The sequence below is a fragment of the Protopterus annectens genome, chromosome 1.part0, assembly GCF_019279795.1.
Source record: "Protopterus annectens isolate FY-2018-M chromosome 1.part0, PAN1.0, whole genome shotgun sequence".
Taxonomy (NCBI): Eukaryota; Metazoa; Chordata; order Ceratodontiformes; family Protopteridae; genus Protopterus; species Protopterus annectens.
Window position 1 is genome coordinate 25,645,655 of NC_056725.1, and position 20,933 is coordinate 25,666,587.

Consider the following 20,933-nt stretch of genomic DNA (forward strand, 5'->3'; position numbering starts at 1 on the left):
TTAATGTCATTTTAATCCATCACATTGTGTTTCAAGTGTCTCTGAACTGCTCAATAACATCTTGGTAAAATACTGAACTGGGGCTTAGATTAATAAATCATTTGAAAGCAATTATTTCGGCCGGATAAAACCAGTGATATTACAACTTGACAAATGCCACTTTTGAACTTATTACAATGTATCCTGATCAGTATGTATTTACACAAGGACTGTTTGCATATTTATGCATTTCAATCTAGTAGGTATCCTAGACCCATTTTTCTTCTTAAATATTTTTTTTCTGCACATATGTCATTACTAGACATTAATTTCATGTGTACTGAATTTTTCTGCATGTGTACATACAAAAGACTATCATTTGTACTGAAATTTTCTACATTTGTATTAATAAGCAAAGACTGTAACAGTACATTTCTCAGTCTAATTTTACAAATTTAATAACATTAATATTGAGCAAAATCTTGAAAATGTTTATCTCTTTAGAAATATCTAGTGGAACTGGATACTAAATCCATATGTCCTGTTATTTTAAACTACATAACTTAACAATTATAAATATTCATGCTTTTTTATACCTCAACATTGTTTTGCCAAAAAACATATTAAGTTAAAAAATAGTGACCATTCTTGTTATTAGGAAACATTTATGCATTTTGCATATCTTTTATTCTTGTCTTATATAGCTTTTTAATAAAGCAATTTTTAAATCATCTCTTGTTTTTTTAAACCATTCTCGTGGCAGCTTTTACAATTTAACAGGTTGTAAATACAATTTAATACTTTAAAACAATACAATAATAACCATTATGATATAAGCTATTAACAACTTGTAAAATATCTTTATCCTGTCAGGTTTAATCTAGTTTACCAGTATTTCTAATACACCAATACCTGTTTTTTCCCTCCCATAAAAGAGTATTGGTCAAGAAGGAATGAGATATTTTTTCTTGTAGCTTTATTTCAGACCCTTTGTTGTTTATTTTTTCTGTAATAAGTTATTTCAGACCTCTTTGTGCAGTAACTGTTTATACAGTCAGTGTAAAACTGGAGAAAGTGCCCCTCCCTCTTATACAGTCAGTCAGTGTAAAACTGGAGAAAGTACTCCCTCTCCCTGTAGTACTTCTCAGCACTGTTTACCTGCTCCTATGCTGTGAGAATAGAATGTATGTCAGCCTAACACTCATGGTTATACATTTATTTTATTAGGTTACCAAACCATATAGACCTTTTGTCTGATTTGATAATTTTTTTCTAAAGCTTTGCTGTTTACTACCTCCTACCTCTAGTAGGTATTTACACCCTCCTGCACAATTGATTTGAACTGTATGTATATTTATAGCCCATTTTGCTGGCTGTACTTGATGCAACTGTGTTTTTTTCTTCTTTTAACATTTAACTACAAAACAGATTATCAGGTGACATCTATGCACAAAGTTGTGGCATTTTATGACAATTACTAAATAGTGTTGCTTGTAAACATTTTAACAAGTATGTTTTAATAATAATAATGCTTCTTTTAGAAAAACTCAAGCTACTTATCTTGGCAACTCAGTCTTGTTGTTTATCTTATCTTTCCAGCATTTCCTGTAACTATTCAATATTCAGTCTAGGAAGGTCTGAGCCTCACATTTTATACCTCTATAAACTATAATTAATTTTAGCATTTTTCCTTTAAATGATTTCGTGATTTGCGGCTAACTATGCATTTATACAACATAAATAATAGACATTATTTTTACAATTGGCCTTAATGCGGATTTCAGTATTTTTTTATTTATTTATCTATTTAACAATTTAACTGCCCTGCCATTAATTTTACAAAAACTGTTTGAATAATACCATCTGTGATTTCTCTTTTTGTAAAATTCAGAACTTTAACTGTTTGGTGTTACTATACAATTATAAAACAAAATTGTAAAAACAAAATAGATATTAGTTTTAACCACCAAGACGAGACATTTATATTTATATTTGCTGTTGTCTGCCTGTTATTCTTTGTGTATTGTAACAGATGTAACTCTAGATGAAAAGAACACACATGCATGTCTGTCTTGGTATATGTATATCTTTATACAAGCATGTCATGTCTTGTGACTTTAAATTTTTACTCATCTATTTTTTAAATTTTTACTCATCTAGTTTTTTATTTAATTTTATACACTAGAACAGTTTTGTTTACTCTTTTGACTTATGCTAATGAATGACATTCATATGCTTTTACTTCTTACTGTAGTAACTGATAGATGTTCTTGCTTTAACTGAATGAAATTAAAACATTTAAAAATGATTTGTCCAGGGACATCAGATCCTACCTCATCCTACCACATGTATGTTTAACCATTTTCAAAAAACATAAACATATTATAAAATATATTCTTTTGCACAGATTAATTGTGTATACAGGAAGTTCCCCTAGTTCTTTGTCAGTTCAGCTAATACCTATTTCCTTTATCCTGCAACTGCAGTTGAATTTCCTGGTGATGTTGCATGGTCTTTCTGACATTCTTTTAGTAAGCTGCCTCTGCTGAATTTGAAACTCCTATGCACTTTGAAAGATGTGCGTGCATAACTTGTCTAAGCTTCCTAGAACTCATTGTGTCTGTCTTTTAGAAGTTTATTACATTTCTTTTGTAACAAAATGTACTAGAGGTTCTATCAGTAACTGATTTGACTGTTGTTGCAATTCAGAAATAAGCCTTTTACATCTGGTGACAGAATGGTAACTGTCTAACATTTGAATATAATGTCAACATAATAAACTTTCTTGGTTGTCTTTTACCTTTACAATTTTTGTCTGTACAGTCTGCAACTTTTGGATAATGTCATGCACTTGTATTTTTACATGACATTGCACAATACACAAACATTTTTATACCACATACAGGATTTTATTTCAGATACCAGTCAAATGTTTAGTATCCATTTGCATGGCATGCCTTTACTATCAAATTGCAATTCATTTTGCATAATGCCTTTACGCTACTTAACTTCTCGGCCCTAATAAGGTTTTACATTTACTAATATGCTGTATATACATTTCGTTCTGTTATTATTATTACCTCTATGGCAATCATATTCGTATGTAACACAGAATCACTTTTTCTTACCAGTCAACAGACAGGCAGATGGGCCAACCATGCTTTACTGTAGATGGTTGAAAAGTTTCTGTAGTCACTTGTGAAGTTGGTACAGCAAAACTGGCAGATTCAGTCTTACATCTTCGCTCTTGTACCTTTTTCTGAGAATTTATGAACTGCTCCACTCTTCCTGCAATGGCAGTCTCACCGGATTTAGACGCCTATTGGAATCTGTATTGCTACAAAACTGTTGAAAACTGTAGAAATCTGAGTACTTCACATAAGGTTAATGTGTTTTACAGGAGTGACATTACCCATTCACTCCCCTGTTTTTGGATTCAGCCAGGAATGTTGTCAAAGGATCACCATTAAAAAAAATTATATTGATCTCATGCTGATCACGCCAGGTCACTCATTGAAAAATTATATTGAGCTGCTTCTGCTGTCACTGCTTGCTTGCTGTGGGATTTTGAAGTCTTCTTGAAGACACACACAGTCTCTCATGTGCTAAAGTTTACTGCTGAATCAGAGACACATCATGACTCCATCTGTAGTCTGTTTAAATCAACCAAGCCTTTCAAATTGCACTGATAAAGAAATATATTTTTGCAGCTATAAGCACACAAAGTTACAGATAACTTATTTTATAACAAACCACACGAAGTCTGTCAGATTTGTAGCATATATTTACAAAGTTTTCCTCTCATTACAGATATATGAATGATGACTTCTACACAAAATACCTCTCTGTCCTTCTCTCTGTCCTTCTCTCACATAACTGAATTACTACAATAGCTAAATATGTAGCTAGTCACGCATGCAAGAGTGTTGTTATTTCCCTCAGTATATTTTTCTGGCTTCTATGGGAAGTCACATAATGTCTGTTTTTAGACTTTTCTATTGTCCTCGTGTTGTGTTGTAAGCATCTTTGTTGATGTGAGGATGCCATTCTGAAAGGAAACATCTGTATAAGCCACCCTACTGGAAAACATCACGCATTGCTGAAATTACAAAAAAAAGGATGTCTGTTAATAGGATATTTGTTCTGGCAAACATGAGAAAACTGGCATAATCCCTTGCTTTTCCAATATTGGTTTGCTAGGCATTTCTTTGATGCTGTGAAGGAAGCCTGTCTGTTATACATATAGTATGAAATGCACATTTTACATTGCTTAAACTTCTATACATATATTCAAGCAAACTTTTTATTCTATGCTTTATCTTTCAGCATATTTAAGTATTCATAATATCTAACAATTGCAAGTAACTCTGTGCTTGAAACATAGCCAGCCAATACTCAATGCCAGTGATTGCATGTTTATACCCTTTTGGAAGGTGAACAGCCCTACACATTGCTACATTTGTTAACACTCTCCTAGGAGTAGACCCACTGGTGTAAGGAACATCTGTAATCCTCGTCATTGACAGTACTCCTGAACTTCTGATCACCATGTGTCCAGAGTGGCGATAAAAACTCTTCTATGTGGAGGCAATTTACAACTCATGTAATGGCATCCAGATCTAAGGGAGATCATAGTCCCACTATGGGGTTTAGCCCTCATTCCACCTATATACATGAGTACACTATACTCTTTGATCATGTCACTGGCCGCGGCTTTTCAACAACTATGTCGCCCAGTCTACAAATTACTACTGTGTAAAATAATACAGGGTCTACATTACATGTTGTATGTGTAAATCCACAAACACACTTGTCACCTACTCTAGTCTCCTTTGCTACAGAGTACTGAGGGCCAATTCACTCTAGTCTCCAAGGCCTTCTCACATCCTACAGTCTCCTGATGGACACAGTACAGATTCACAAAACAAACAGCACAAGGACTACTCATTATAAGCATCTAAACCTTTCGCTCTTGTGACATAATCAAACATGTCGAGGACAAAGTGTGTGTTTTAGCATGTAACCTTTTCCAGGAAAAAATAATACCCATTTATGTGAAACAGACCTCTTTAAGCCTATTCCAATAACTCTTTGCACTGATGGAAGAGAAATCTTAATTTCAATTCCCCTGCTTGTCACTTCTGTCCTTTATGGACAGCAGCAGCTTTTATAGTTTTTTGGGAAGGCACAGACATACACCAAAGTCTTTCTAGTTATTAAGCATTGACATCATAAAACAGGTGCATGAATATCCAGGCTTACAAAGGCTCTAGGGCCATTACACTGGTAACTCCAATGATGAATTCTTCTAGTGAGTGTCAAGGGCATGACAAATTGGTTTCCTTTTACCATTTTGGCGCAATGTAACAACTAAATGCGGAATCAATAAATACATAGCAAAAACCAAAAGAAACTATAGTGAGAATGTAGTAAAAGGAAGGATACTGGAAGCAGCAAATGTAAGCTATACATTACTAGGTTTGACACTGTTGTATACAGTGTCTTCTAGCATGGCATACATCATGGAAAAACTAGGTTAAAATAAACAAAAGGACAGCTGGGTACCCAACTCCCAGGATAAAATTCTACTTCTATACTCTTTGCCCACTATTTCCAGGAAAGGAAAAAAATGACAGTGTAGAATTTTGAAGAAGCAGAAACATACCAACATCCCTGTTAGGTGAGACATTCAGGTGGCGGCTTCCCTACCCCACTGTCAAAGTATTAGTCCATATAAAATTGATACGCCGGAAAAGAGCAACACAGATGGTGTGGGTGGACTATTGAGGATAATAAAAGAAATTATGCATCTGTTACTGTTATGCAAGATGCCCAGAATTTCCAGTTATCTATGCAAAGGAGAAAGCAAATATAACTACCAATACCATACCTTCTCCAAAGACATTTGAAGAGAAATACATGCAAAGTAATCCAAGTATGTAACCTTTTCACAAGACAAACAATAAGATCACTGAGGGGAATGAAAACTGAAGATTTACTCCATGACAACTTCTGAAACAAATCGAGTTGACATTATGGAATACTTCCAAAGTGAAGGATTTATTGTTAAAGGTCTACCACAGCATACATCACTCCATCATGGTGCAATTATTCCCCAAAGTAGGAAGAACTGGAAATGAAGAAATACGGGACACGGGGAAAGTATTATGATAGCTCTGACATTGGAATCATGTCAGCTCACCCAGATATCATCTTTCAGTGGTATCACCAAATGCAGGTCTGACATTATCGGGTGTACTACCCAAGAGCAGAAGCACATAACCCCAATGTTGACCAGGAGACAAGCGGCATCAATGATAACAAACTGTGCAGTGTGACACTACCGCTTCAGATCCTTTGGGTACATTGGTGCGACAACACTCTACGTGTTCCATGAGTGCAAAATGCCAGTGCCATCTACTACCTGTAACATCTTCAAATGTTTTCATATTCGTGATACTTCCTAGCCTTTCAACCATCCACACCACTCCATGGCTTTTTACTATCGCTACTACACACAATAATGGCATCGCTGTAAATCTTTCATACATTCATCTGAATTGTCAACAGTTCCTATTCCTCATTTTTGCACTCCATTGCTTGTTAATATCCAGGCTGATACACAGTTCTAACTATGTGATCTGATTTCAGACATGTACAGCTCAATCGACTTCCACTGTGTCCTTGTTTTATCTCCATTTGTATATTTTTGATTTTCACTTTTGTTCCAACAGCCCCTTTGTGATCAGTCTACCAACACTTGTACTACATGTTTAATATTAAATCAACAATCCTGCAATAAACATGGACATCTGATAAGAAACAGTAATGCCTAATACTTCACACTGTGGTGCCTGCAGATCTCAGCCTAAAACAACAATGCAAAACCTATGTATAATGATCAAAGGGCATTAGATTTTCTTATGAATAGTGCGAACACCTACCTCCTGTGATGACGGCACCACAGTGGAATGGCATAACAGTTATATGTCTGTTCATTTAATCACCCTGTGTAATCTGTTTGAATACTTTTCGAATAAATGCACCTACTGGAATTTATGATAATGAGACTTGATAAAGGCAACCCAGTTAATGCACAAAGTAGGAATCATACTGGTGTAATCCGACATTGTCCATGACACTGTCTGAATCTCAATGCAGTCCTCACCAGAAAACCACAGTGGGTTGCTTTCAACTGAAACAGGGTTACGCGAAAAAAAAAAAAAAATTCTTGAGGCTGATTGTATTTATCATTCGCTCCCCTGTTCCGCACTTCTTCCTCATACTCTGTTTCCTCTTTCCATTTAACAAAAGGTATTCGTCATTAGCCCTGTCAAAAACACAACAGGGAATTAGAATTTCAGACATATTTCATTGACAAAACAAGTAACAGTGCCTTTGATATGGCTGCATGATTATCATCATTTCTCACCCACTATGCTTTCACCATTCCATACTGCATCTCTATGTTAAATTCTTACACAGCCATCAACATACATAGCATGGGTTAGCTGCACCATTTCATTCATTCAGTTTGATATATTCCAACAAAGAGTTATTCTTTATTATTTTTAAGTTGCTTATTTTGTTTTGTTGTATATTCTGACCAAAGGTTTGCATGCGTTACATTTATACACAATAAAAGCCAGCCAATCTGGTGGTGCCCTTCCATTAATAATTTCCACAACAGAAGAAAGACACTGTTGCAGAACATGGTGTGTTCCCAAGAGTGCTAAAGCTCCCTTCTTCACCTCAACAAATAGTTGAAATACCTCATCAAATCCTCAAAAGCCAGCTATGCCGGCTGAATTGCAGCAAACACTAAAAACAATCACAAACCTGTCTATACCTATATCAATAGCCTCCATATCAATACCCAGATATTGGTCTGAGATAATGCACTACGGCAGCTCATATACTGAGCCAACAGATATAGCCAACACATTGGCAGAAAGATTCAGTGACAACTATACCCCCTCTCTCCCCCCCTAAAGCACATATCACAATACCGGAAGTGTGGCAGGCACCCCGCAATACTGCACCCCAAGCTGCAGCTGACTGACCAAGTCCAAAAATACCACTTCCATGCTAATTCGATAGCATCCCTGGCTGTGTTCTACATGAACTACAAAGTGAAATGGCACCACTTCTGTGTGCCCTCTTCAGTCACAGCCTCTACTCAGGTTCTGTCCCTACCGAATGGTGTACTGCTGCAGTCATCACACTACATAAAGGATGAGCAAATATAGAACCTGTTAGTTATCGAACCCCCCCCCCCCTTAGCCTGACTTACATTTCAAGGCTATGGAATGCACGCTGTGGACCTGATTAACAAATATTTCTCAAGTCTCTCAACTGGAGACCCCACGTGATGTGGCTTTGTGAAAGGGATAGCCTGCCTGTTCTACCTGGTTTACTTATTTATGTAAATCACCAGGGCCGCATGAAGGTGAGGCAGTGCATACAGCCGACCTCCATCTGACACAAAGCCTTTGATGTCATTCCTCACTCTGGAATTATTGATAAACTTACCTAAGCAGGCATCAACTCCTATATCACTTGGTTGGTTGCAAACTGGCTGACAGATAGAAGACAGTGTGGAAAAATATCAGACTCATCATCAGTCACGGTTAAATTCCACAGGGATCGCCATGAGTCCTCTGCTGCTCATCATCTACTTCTCAGAAGTCCAGGCCTACACTAAGGAACTGTAGGTGAGAAAGTTCACAGACAATTGCAAGCTGTGAGCTATTAACTCCACCAATGTTGTTGACATCCTATATAAGGCCTTACTGACACCACCAACTGGTGTCAGAACCATGGCTTCAGCTCATTGCCAAAAAATGTGTCGTCCTCCCTTTGGGAATAAACAAGATGTCCTTCAAGGATGCATCTGCAGTCATAATATATGGGTTGTTCCGCTCAGGCAGCCCTTCGGGTCGCCGGATTCCAAAGTCTGGGTCTGGCCTCGCTGATGTCGCACCTTCCCAGACGCCAGAGCGCCTGGGGTATAAAAGCATCAGCCAATGCCATTTTCCTCAGTCTTTCTTGCTGCGCGGTGCCCGGCAGAAGCTGTTCGCAAGTGCCGGTCGGTCAGATCCAGTGATTTCAGCTACCAAGACTTGGTGCTTGGCACTCTGCTGGGGACTCTTTCTTGCCTCAGCCGATGTCAGATAAAGTAAATAATTGTTTAACGTGTGGGAAACAAATACCTCATAAGAATTTCCATTCCTACTGCCTTCCTTTGCTTAGGCCCAGACCACGACGTATCATCCTGTTCAGCCAGTGCTTCCTTCAACCCATTTAACTCTTAGACGCCGGGTCAAGTTTGCAGAGGAATTTTGGGGTTAGTTTTGCATATAAAATGCCGCCGGAGACTCCGACATCACATTTGGTGAAAAACGGAAGGACAAGGATCGACACTGCTGCCCGTGGTTTCGCCGAACTGAGTCCTCGGAAATTCCTTCATCCAAATCCACTCAACCGGCCACTGCTGCCCGGAGGCCCCGCTGAGTCAGCTAATGAAAGCTACCTACCAAACTAGTGTCCAGGATATGTCCGACACCATTCCTTTGGACATATCTACTCCTGCACGTAAGGCAGCTAGGCCCCCTGCTTCCATGTCCATTAAGGCCTTCTCCAGGGCTAAAGCTGCTAAACTTTCTAAGGCTTTGCCTCCCAAGACTACCTCCCAGAGGCCTTCCTCTAGGTACTCAGATCCTCAGCCTTGCAGAGGACCTTATTTCTTTAATTAGAGGTTCACAACCTCACCCGACAGGGCCTCTCACCTCCACCAGACAAAGGCCCAGGACTGAGCCTTCTGACCCACTCTTCAGATGAGTCCACAGATGGTTCTGAGTTGTCAGACCACCAGGAGGAGGCTTATTTGCCCTATGAGGATTCTGATGCTGAAGAATCTATCCCTTTGGCCTCCCCTCCTGAAGAGTTTTTCTTTGGTGAGACTTTACACTCCATGAGAGAGCATTTTCAATGGCAAGGTCAGGAATTCTCTGATTCTAGAAAAAGATTAAGGACCTTTTTACATTTACCTCAGCATAGGCCTTTAGCTATACCTCCTGTTTTGAATGTAATTGATGATGTGTACAATGATGTCAGTACAGCCCCTGATACTCTCCCCCCCGGCCCCTGCCAAACCTGATAGATACTACAGGGTCCCGGATTCTCTTTTCCATCTGTATAAAGCCCATTCTGCAGACCCAGAAACTATTACTCTGGGCCCTAAAGGGGTTGCGGCTGACACTGCCAAAATTCCTCTACCTCCTGAAAGAGAGTCTAGAGTTTTAGAGAGATGGGGAAAGAAGGTATATACTTCTGCAGCTCTTCCGTCAGGGCACTAAATTGTCAATTTCATATGATACAGTACCAAGAGTATTTGTTAGATGAACTGAACAAGAAGCTTTCTTCTCCTGAGCCCTTGACCGTAAATCCCTTCAGGATTTGGTACACAACTCACAGCAGGTTAGTAATCATTTCTAAAGTGTGGTTATGATGCATTGGAGGCTTCATTCAGGTCAGCTATGACTGGGGCAGTTATTCAGAGGCATGCCTGGCTGAAGGAACAATCTTTGCCAGACCATGTTAAAGCTTAAACTCCTGGATGCTCCAATGGAGAAACAAAATTTATTTGGCTCCTCTGCTCAGGAGGTCTTAAAAAGTATGAAGAAAAGGCAAAATCTGTGCAAACAGTTAAGGATTTCCTACAAGTACAACCACCGAGATTTAGCAGAAACTGGCCTACTAAGAATTGGTCCTTTCCAGACTGACAGAGCCCAGAGAGGCAGGAACAGATGCCCCAGAGGCAGAGGCCAATCCAGGGGCCCTTACAGAGGCCGCCAGTGGCAACCTGCCAACCAGAGAGGTAGTGCAACAGCAGCAACAACAACTACTACACCAGGACAGGCTCAATGACTTTACTCTGATTCCGCCCACCAGGGCTCAACTGGAAGCACCCTTCATGAAAGCTTGCTTTATTTTCAAAAAATTGGCATTATATTACAAGGGACACATGGACACTGCAAATAATAGACAAAGGATACAGGTTCCACTTCCACACTTTGCCAAAGAGAAACGGAATGCCAAACCTACCACCAAATCAGAGGGCAGAGGCTTTAAAGCAGATCAACAACTTGCTTCAAATGAAAGCCATAGAAAAGTACCACTTTCAGAACAAGGCCAAGGATTTTACTCCAGACTATCCCTTGTACCAAGAAAAGAAAATCAATGGAGGCCTATTCTCGACCTGTCCGCACTGAATACTTTCCTCATTGTGCCAAAATTCAAGATGCTGACCCTACAGCAACTTCTTCCCATGTTGGGCATGGAGTCTTGGCTGGTGACTCTAGATCTCAAGGAGGCATACCTGCATGTCCCTATTCGACCAAACTGCAGAAGACACCTCAGATTTCTTGCAGGATCAGAGCATTATCAATTTTCAGCATTGCCCTTTGGCTTATCTACTGCCCAGAGTATTCACGAAATGCCTGGCATCAGTAATTGCACACTGCAGACTTCAGGGGATTCAAATATACCCTTATCTGGATGACTGCCTTATACAAGCGGACAACAAGGTAAATTTGATAAAAGACTTGGCCTATGCCATCCGCCTACTACAGGCATTGGGATACACAGTCAACATTCAAAAATCAAGACTGGTTCCATCCCAAAGGATAACCTTTCTAAAAGCGGATCTAGACACAACCACCCAAATGGCCTTTCTCACAGAAGAAAAACAAAAACAACTTCCAGATTACTTCATGAATCTGACAAGACATGCTCAGCTTACTGCAAGGAAAATCCTGCAGGCCCTGGGTTACATGGCATCCTGCATAATTCTGATACCACAGGCCAGGCTGCATATGAGAAAATTACAATTGTATCTAAGGAGTGTATGGTCTCAACACAGTCACAGTTTGGAAACTTTGATACCAATCATTCATTGCCTTCAAAAGGAATTCCTGTGGTGGGCTCAGGCCTGCCAGTCCAACAGAGTATTGCCTTTCAACAAACCAAAAACAAAACAAACCATCACCACGGACGCTTCAGACCAAGGATGGGGAGCACACATGGAGGACAAATGTATCCAAGGCCTATGGTCTCAAAGACAGCTACACATGCACATAAACCAAAAGGAAATGCTGGTAGTGATGCATGCAATCGAGGCTTTCAAACCCTTCCTCCATCAAGGCCACCTGTTAATAAGGACAGACAACACCACGGTCATGTGGTACATAAATAAGCAGGGAGGCACACACCTACCCTCTATGCCGGCTGGCTATGAATCTATGGGAGCTATGCCTGAAACTCAATATCCAACTGCAGTCCCAGTTCATGCCAGGAAAGGAAAATACACTGGCAGACAGCTTAAGCAGAACTACCATGGATGCACACGAGTGGATGCTGCACCCAGACATCTTCCAACTCATAACAAAGGCATGGGGAACACCGGAGATAGATCTATTCGCATCCCCCCTCAACCATCAACTGAAGACATTCTGCTCAAGGACATACCACCCACAAGCATGGAGGGTGGACTCTCTCTCTTTCAGCTGGAAAGCTCTAAAAGTATATGCTTCCCACTTCTCCCTTTAATGTACAAGGTTCTACTGAAGATCAGGAGGAACAGCCAAGAGTGATTCTGATAGCTCCAGACTGGCCAAGGCAACACTGGTATCCACTATTGAGGAGCATGTCACAGGCAAAACCATGGCCTCTCCCCCTATGGCCTCTTCTTCTGACGCAGAACAATTTCAAGATCATGCATCCCAACTTAAAACATTGCAGCTAACTGCCTGGAAAATCCCTTAAAACCAAAACAAAATGTTTTATCACAGACAGTGAAGGACATTATCATGGAAGTCACTGCCTTCCACAAGGAGGACATACTCAGCTAAATGGAAAAGATTTATCATCTGGAACACATCAAAAGGCTTAGATGTGACAGTGGCAGACATGACACATATTCTGGAATACTTAGCAGAACTGTTCCACAATGGCCTTTCCTATTCTTCCATTAAGATTCATGCCTCAGCAATTTCAGCTGAATACAATTTGGATCCACCTATCTTCTCACACCCTCTACTCAAGCAATTTCTGAGAGGGATCAAAAATATCAAACCCCCAAGAAAACCCCCTTTACCTGCTTGGGATCTCAACTTTGTCTTGGAGAAACTAACACTTCCTCCCTTTGAACCAGCAGCATCAGCGGATCTCCAGTTTCTGTCTTGAAAAACTGCATTCCTTTTGGCAATAACCTCAGCAAGAAGAGTATCTGAGTTACAAGCATTAATGGCAGTACAGCCATTTCTTATCTTCCATCAGGACAGAGTTACACTAAGAACTAATCCTACTTTTATGCCAAAGGTGGTATCTAGGCTATCCTTGAACCAAGCTATTCACTTGCCTACGTTCTTCCCAAATCCACAGAATAGAGGGGAAAAACTTCTGCACATCCTGGATATACACAGACAACTACGCTACTACTTGGACAGGACTAAAAGTAGCAGAAAAACTGACCAACTATTGGTAGCATATGCTGCTGGGGTGCAAGGAAAAGCAATTTCCAAACAGAAAATTTCAAAATGGATAGGAAATTGCATTCGATTTTGTTACTCCTTTCATGGAAAGTCAGTTCCTGCAAACATCAGGCCTCATTCCACAAGGGCCATGGCCACCACTACAGCCTTCCTACGAGGGGTGGCTACCAAGGACATTTTAGAAGCTGCTACTTGGAGCTCCGTGCATACATTTACCAAACATTACAATCTACCTTTATACTCCAGATCCAGAGCAGGCTTTGCCACTGCAGTCCTGCAGGGGATCTTAACTACACCATCCTTTTCTTAGTGCCTCCTCCCCCAGATTAGCTATGGTATTCTACCCATATGTTATGACTGCAGATGCATCCTTGAAGGACATAGTACAGTTTTGTACCTACCATAAATGTAGATGTCCGATAGGTATGCATCTGCAGTCAGGTTTACCTCCCTCCTACCCCTCTGTGGTATTCCTAGGGTGTTTACCCTCTTTTAGCTAGCTGGGGAATCTATTATGGTGTATTTGTTTGTATATACTTGTATATATATATATATATATATATATATATATATATATATATATATATATATAATTTTGCAAATGTTTGGAATTCTACTGCATTTCTCCAAATTTAGCCTTCCTAGAGGGCACCTGGCATCTGGGGCAAGAAAAACTGAGGAAAATGGCGGGCTGATGCTTTTATACCCCAGACGCTCTGGCGCCGGGAAGGTGCGACATCAGCCGAGGCCAGACCCAGACTTTGGAATCCGGCCGACCGAAGGGCTGCCTGAGGCAGGACAACCCATATGTTATGACTGCAGATGCATACCTATCGGACATCTACATTTATGGTAGGTACAAAACTGTACTTTCCCATGAATTACCACATCGACTGAACACAGAAAATATTATAAGAGCTCTAGCAACACAGGCTGACAGCAACCTCTTTTTGTTACCACCACACTGCCACTGCAGTCCGAAAGTACTATATGGCGCTTCTCATTGTTAATGCTTTTGCATCCAGGAAGAAAGAGGTCATTGTCTCCCTCTAGTATTCTGTCATTTGACCAGTCATCAAGTACAATGCCCTATTTGCCATGTACCTCAGAAGACACCGTCAACAATTGTAGAGGGCGCAAGAATACCTCACAATGAGTATCCTAAGCCTTAAACACTTGTCCTACATTTTACAGACTCTCACTCCGCACCATACAGTACAGAGACCTCAACCACATTACTACAATCCACCAAATGTGCTTGAGGGACAGGTTCATAACCCAGAGACTGCCCATGCTTCCTAACAGAATTCCCATACATGTCAAACAGAGTATCTCACTGGCCGTCTTCAACATAAATATTGATGAGTTGATGGTTAATTGAAAATTCACCCAAGGGAACACTACAGTGTCTCTACTCAACAGAGGCAGTGAACTAAGGTTGGTGGCACTATGCCAGGGCAATACTATGGGCTAGGTGGGTTAAGGCTCCATGGCCATTAGCCTACTACACACCTATGAACCTATGACTGTGTTCATGTTGACCGTACAGCTTCCATTCCTACTAAACTTATTAATGGCCTACTTAAGAAAGTAAGAACCTCCATCATGGCTGCCGACCTCCTCCCAGCAGAGTATGTGCAAAAGGCTGCTGAAACCATAGCATACCCCATCTCAAAATTGATCAGCAGAGCTATATCTGAAGCTACAGTACCCACTATATGGAAAATCTCCCATGTCATACCTCTCCATAAAAGGGGGCAGCTCCACTGAACTATCAAACTTCAGACCCGCAGCTATTCTGTCACCTATATCCAAAATTATGGAGAAGTGTGCACACATACAGCTCATGCACTACCTCACACAGAAGGAGGTGTTGTCAAACTTTCATAGTGGCTGTAAGCCACACCACAGTACTACTTCTGCCCTCCTCTATTTGTCTAACGTTAGTAACCAAGAAATAAATCACAATCCCTCCGAGCTACACGCTCTAGAGACCTAAACCTTGTCACCACAATAAACAGAACATGCCGGACGGATAGATTCCTGTCCCAGAGACTTCCCATACTCTGGAATAAACTACCTATCTATATCAAACAAAGCTCCTTATTAGCACTCTTCAAGAAAAATCTTGATGATTGGATGGGAAATAGGAAATTCACCCTGGGGATCACCTCTGTGGCTCTGCTCGACAGTGGCACAGGAAAATAATTTTCTTGGGTGGCAAAAGCCAGGGTACCTTTTTGGCTGGGCTTGTATAGGACCCAGGGCCGATAGCCTAGTATCTACCTATGAACCACAACTGCAACAATAACAAACTATCCTCATCAGTCTTTCTAGATCTATCCAAGGGTTTTGACATGGTTGACCAGAACTTGCTTATAAATACCTCAAAGGCCTTCTCCTTAAACAACCATGCACTACAATGGTTTCAATCCTACCGGCAGGGCAGGCAACAGGCAGTCCTATGGCAGGACAAGCTTTCTTCTCACCTACACATCAAATTCATAGTCCCCTAGGCCTCAATACTACGACCCCTTCTTTTTTCCATCTTTATCAATGACCTTCTTTCAGTCACCACAGATGCTACCTCCATTCAATATTCAGATGACTCCACCTTGCTTTATTATGACAACTCACCAGCTAGTTTATTCACATTAACCCAAAATAGCTTCAATACAGTGGAAAAATGTCTCTATAATCAACATCTAATCATGAACCCCAAACAAACTAAGCTGCTCCTCTTCTACCACACATGCAGGACCCCCCTTGCCATTCTTCAACATAACCACAAACAATGGCGCTATCATCTCCCCAGATGGCCAAACTAAACTACTGGGTGTCAGAGTGGATAACAAACAGAAGTTTGATGTGCATATCAATGCACATTATTTAAACTATTAATAAAAAACTTGTCTCTCTTCACAGAATCAAACATTTCCTTACCCACTTGCTATAACTGCAATTGCGTCTTCTCAGCTACCTTCAACTCTTCGGGATGCCTCACCTCAATTCTCCAACTAAAACAAAACTGATCTTAATTAAACTATCGTCCTCCTATAACTGCATAGCCAGATTTGCTTAAGGCATGGCCTTAGTGGACACACCACTCTCACAACCTAAATTGCCTAGGATGGCTTCAACTGCCTAGCCTACTGCAGTTCAACCTGCTAATAGTGGCACATTAATTCCTTTACCAACCAGAAAATACAGAGGACTAAAAAATATTATCAGCCCCTACACCAGCATCCCACCACTGCGATCATCCACTACACTCATAGTTCAAACATACAAATCCAAGAATTCAGCTGGGGACTGCTTGTTTGCCAACTCTGTGTGAAAAATATGGAACAGACTCCCAGCTGACGACCCTAGAACTCCATAAAAAAATAAATAAATGCAATAAATACTTCAAAACTCATTGTTTATGTCCTTGCAGTAACCCCAACTAGTGACCTCTCTCATACTTAGGTGCCTTACCTTCAACTACTTCTAACTTTTTTCTACCACACCGTTTCTGGACCGGTCAATTGTATAATTGCTGCTCAATGTGTCTTAAACCTGAATGTAATGTTATGTATATATAACTTTGAAAATAATGTTATTTTTTGGTAGAGTGTTTTATAATAACTTAGTAGTATGTGTGCTAAATGCTTGGATTGCTTATGAATGTTATTTGCTTGAAACTAGCATTTACTAAATGTTCAAGGTGTATTATTTTGGAGCTACTCTCCACGGGCCTCCTCTGAAAATGGACATATATCCAGTCTGACTATCCCGCTCAACTAATCTACAATAAATAAATACAATAAAATAAATAAAAGCTATGTATAGTGATGAAAGGGAAGATGACTCCACTATCCATAGGGAAATAACTACCTGCACTGGTGCCGTCACCCTAGCGGTAGGGTTAGCAGTGATCAGGCACTTTTCTCTTTGATTCCCGTGTCACCTACTTACATACATTGTAATAATAGCTCCTGTTATATTTATGGCAATGACATTTAGGAAGGGCAGCTACTTTATGCACAAGGTAGGACTCATATCGGTGTAATACACATTGTCAGTGACACTGTCTGGACCTGAACGGATTCATGCATCACTAAGCTGTGGGGGGCTGTACTCATAGAAAAATAATTTCCATAACAATCTGATCTGAAGCTGGCTATCTGTGAAACTGACTGCATTCAGTCACCATTACCCTCCTCTACCACAAACCCAGTTTTCATCTTTACATCTCACAAAAGATATCTTGGATTACTCATGCATCACACTGTGGGTTAACCACAATTACTATTGCTTAGACAATACACTGACCAAAGAAGTAACAACATTTATCTGTCTGTATACTTATCCCCATTACTCACACACAATGTTTTGATGGTTCTATCTTTCATTTTTGTTTAAAATGGATTTGTTAGAATTTAAACAGCCATCATCATACTTTGTGGACGGTATTGTAGCCTTGCATTTTGTCCATTGATTTCATTTTGTCCTCCTGTAGAACAAATGTAATTTGTTTTAACTGTTTTCAACTGATCTTCAGTCATGCTCATTTCCACTCATGTGTTACACTATATATAGATAATCTTTAATATCCATGCTTGTAACTACTTTGTATATCTTGTTCACCTTTCGTATTTTCACATTGTCTTTTTTCACTGGGGCATCCATTGCAAATGGCGCTGGTCCAGTTGGATTTTCCCGGTTAACAAATGCAACAGTAAAATCAATAAATAATTAAATAAATAAATCCATACATATATACATAAATTATTTTTCATTAATGGTCTTACAAATTATGATTTATTTTCTTATTATTTTAAGCAAGGTATTAACTCATTGCTTTGTACAGTAAGTCCATGTTACATCCATTACCTTCATGCATATACACTTCAATGACTTTTCAACTCCATTAGACTTTATAGTTGGTACTACACAGATAGTAGATGTCACATACAGCAGTGCTGCTTGATGTGCTTTTAGGCCAATTCGATTACAATTGACAGACTGTGCATACTTATGGGACATCACAATACACTACAGTATGTTGTCCTGAATAGCTCCCTTAAGAAACTGCAGACGTGTGGCCCTTTTTTATGAAAATTCAGGAGGTAAAAACTAGCAACACAGAAATGTAAGCAAAACACCATTTAGAGTTCATGTTGCTAAATGCTGGTAGTCCTAACTAGACACTGAACTCAGAATTCATAACCCTGTAAAATGCTGACATCCCTGCAGTCACATAAACCTGGTTCCAAACAGCAGATACCATGTCAGCCTTACCGGGTTTCTCACCCGATCATACATTCACACCCCAAACTGTGAGAAGTAAAGCCAAAGGCTGCTCAAACTGTAATAATGCCAAGGTGAAACTCCAGGTACAGATCACCATTGACAAGACCCATAATCAATTCATACCTATCTACCAGCCCCCAAATAGTTCTCAATTTACCCAATCCACCTGCTTGGACTTGTTCGAATCTATCATGATTTAATCCTTTTCCCTGATCCTGTGTGACTTTAAGTTCCCAAACATACACGGGAAGAACTACTCATGCATGCCAGAGCACAAATGCCCAACCATTCCTTGAATTTGTCAATGGTAACGTATGGGAAAAACTATTAGTTACACCAACATGGACGATAACATCTTGGACTTGGTAATAAACAACATGCATAACCATTGCAGCATCCCTTAATTATCAAGTTCCCTGGTAAGATCCGACCACAAAGTTGTCACTTTCAAAGTTACCAGCTTCCACTACCCCCTATAGCTGGGATCAGACCTATAAACTTGTCTATAGCTTATGACACACTCCAGAGGCATGGTATTCACAGCTTCACAGCCCCCTCCACCTCTGGAGCAAGTGCCAGCAATTTCCAAAACTACACCTAAGCACTATATTTATTTTATTATATTTATTTTAGAGTTGTTGCCCAGACTAGTCCGACTGGATATATGTCCATTTTCAGTAGAGGCCCCTGGAGAAAAGCTCCACAGAACACAGTATAATTAAGACTACATTACCGATGTTACTAATGCAGGTACAATACAGATTTAGCAATTCATTACACTACATTACATTACTACTAGAACAATCAATACATAACATATTAGTGAAGTCATAAGGCAGATGATCTTAGTGACATTAGCTTAAGTTACACGATCATACTGTCTGCATGCTTAGCAGGGAACCACTACTTAGTACAGAAATAGTAATAAGTGCCCAGAACCCAGTGATAGGTTGAGGAAGTTAGTCAGGGTTAGAACAGGGGCACAAACAATGCGTTCTGAGGTATAATGTCAGTTTGTGTTTGAAATGTGTTATTGTGGAAAGTGAAGTCAATTCATTAGGAGTACATTCCAGGTTTTCCCAACAGTTTTAGAGAACAGAGTCACCAAACTTATTGTTGGTTTTAGTTATGTGAACACGTATTTTATTTGCTGAGCAGAGGGTTTTAAGCTTATTATAAGGGGTGATGAGACTAGTAAGTATTGAGGTATTAGTAGGTTGATACTGGGTGCTGTGGGCAACTACTCATAAAAACAAAATGTCCATGGAAAAAGTAATCATGGATCTAATAAATACACAGGAAATATTCAAACAATGCACTGATCCCAGTTTGGTTTTGTCAAGGGTACATTGCAGCTACTAAATCCAGTGCACTACATTCACAAGGCCACTTGAGCCATGGATGATGGACAAAAATTGTTTAGTGCCTACCATGAGCTGGTAAAGGCATTCACTATACTACCTCACTTAAGTATTATAGTCATTTTTAAAAATTTATACACAAATCCCTCAGGAACACGATGGATCGTCAACTGGTTCATGGGTAGGACACGTAGTATCGGTGGGGAATACACCTACACCAATAGGGCCAATTGCTAGTGGTGTTCCACAGCAATCAGCACTTGTTTCTCTCGTTTGTAATACACTTCTCTCTGAAGTCATATGAAATACATAGTGTCTTGGGGTTACCAAATCTGCAGATAACTGCAAATTGGGTGCAATGACTGATTCCTGCAAAGATGAAGATTTCATGATGAGGGTCTGACAGCCAAGTAACTGGTGATTGAAACATAGCCGAAAACTCAATGCCATACATTGCATGTTTACACCTTTTGGGAAGGTCACCAGCCCTGCACATTACTACATTGTTAACACTCTCCTAGGAGTAGACCTACTGCGAAGGGCATTCTCAACTCTGGTTGCCAGTAACCTGAACTTCAATCACCATGTGTCCACAGTGGTGATAAAATCCTTCTCTGTGAGGCAAGTTGCAACTTATGTGATGGCATCTAGACTTAAGGAGATCATAGTCCCAATATGTTTAGCCCTCATTCTAACTATAATTGAGTACACTAAACTCAATTATAGGTAGAATGTATAGACTCTA

At 39.9% G+C, this 20,933-nt stretch overlaps 1 protein-coding gene across 1 annotated transcript in view; it reads right to left on the bottom strand.

Moving 5' to 3' along the window:
* MARK4 (microtubule affinity regulating kinase 4) overlaps positions 1-20,933 on the bottom strand; it is a 3,074,992-nt gene that overhangs the window by 681,194 nt on the left and 2,372,865 nt on the right. The gene's annotated exons all lie outside the window — the stretch shown is intronic.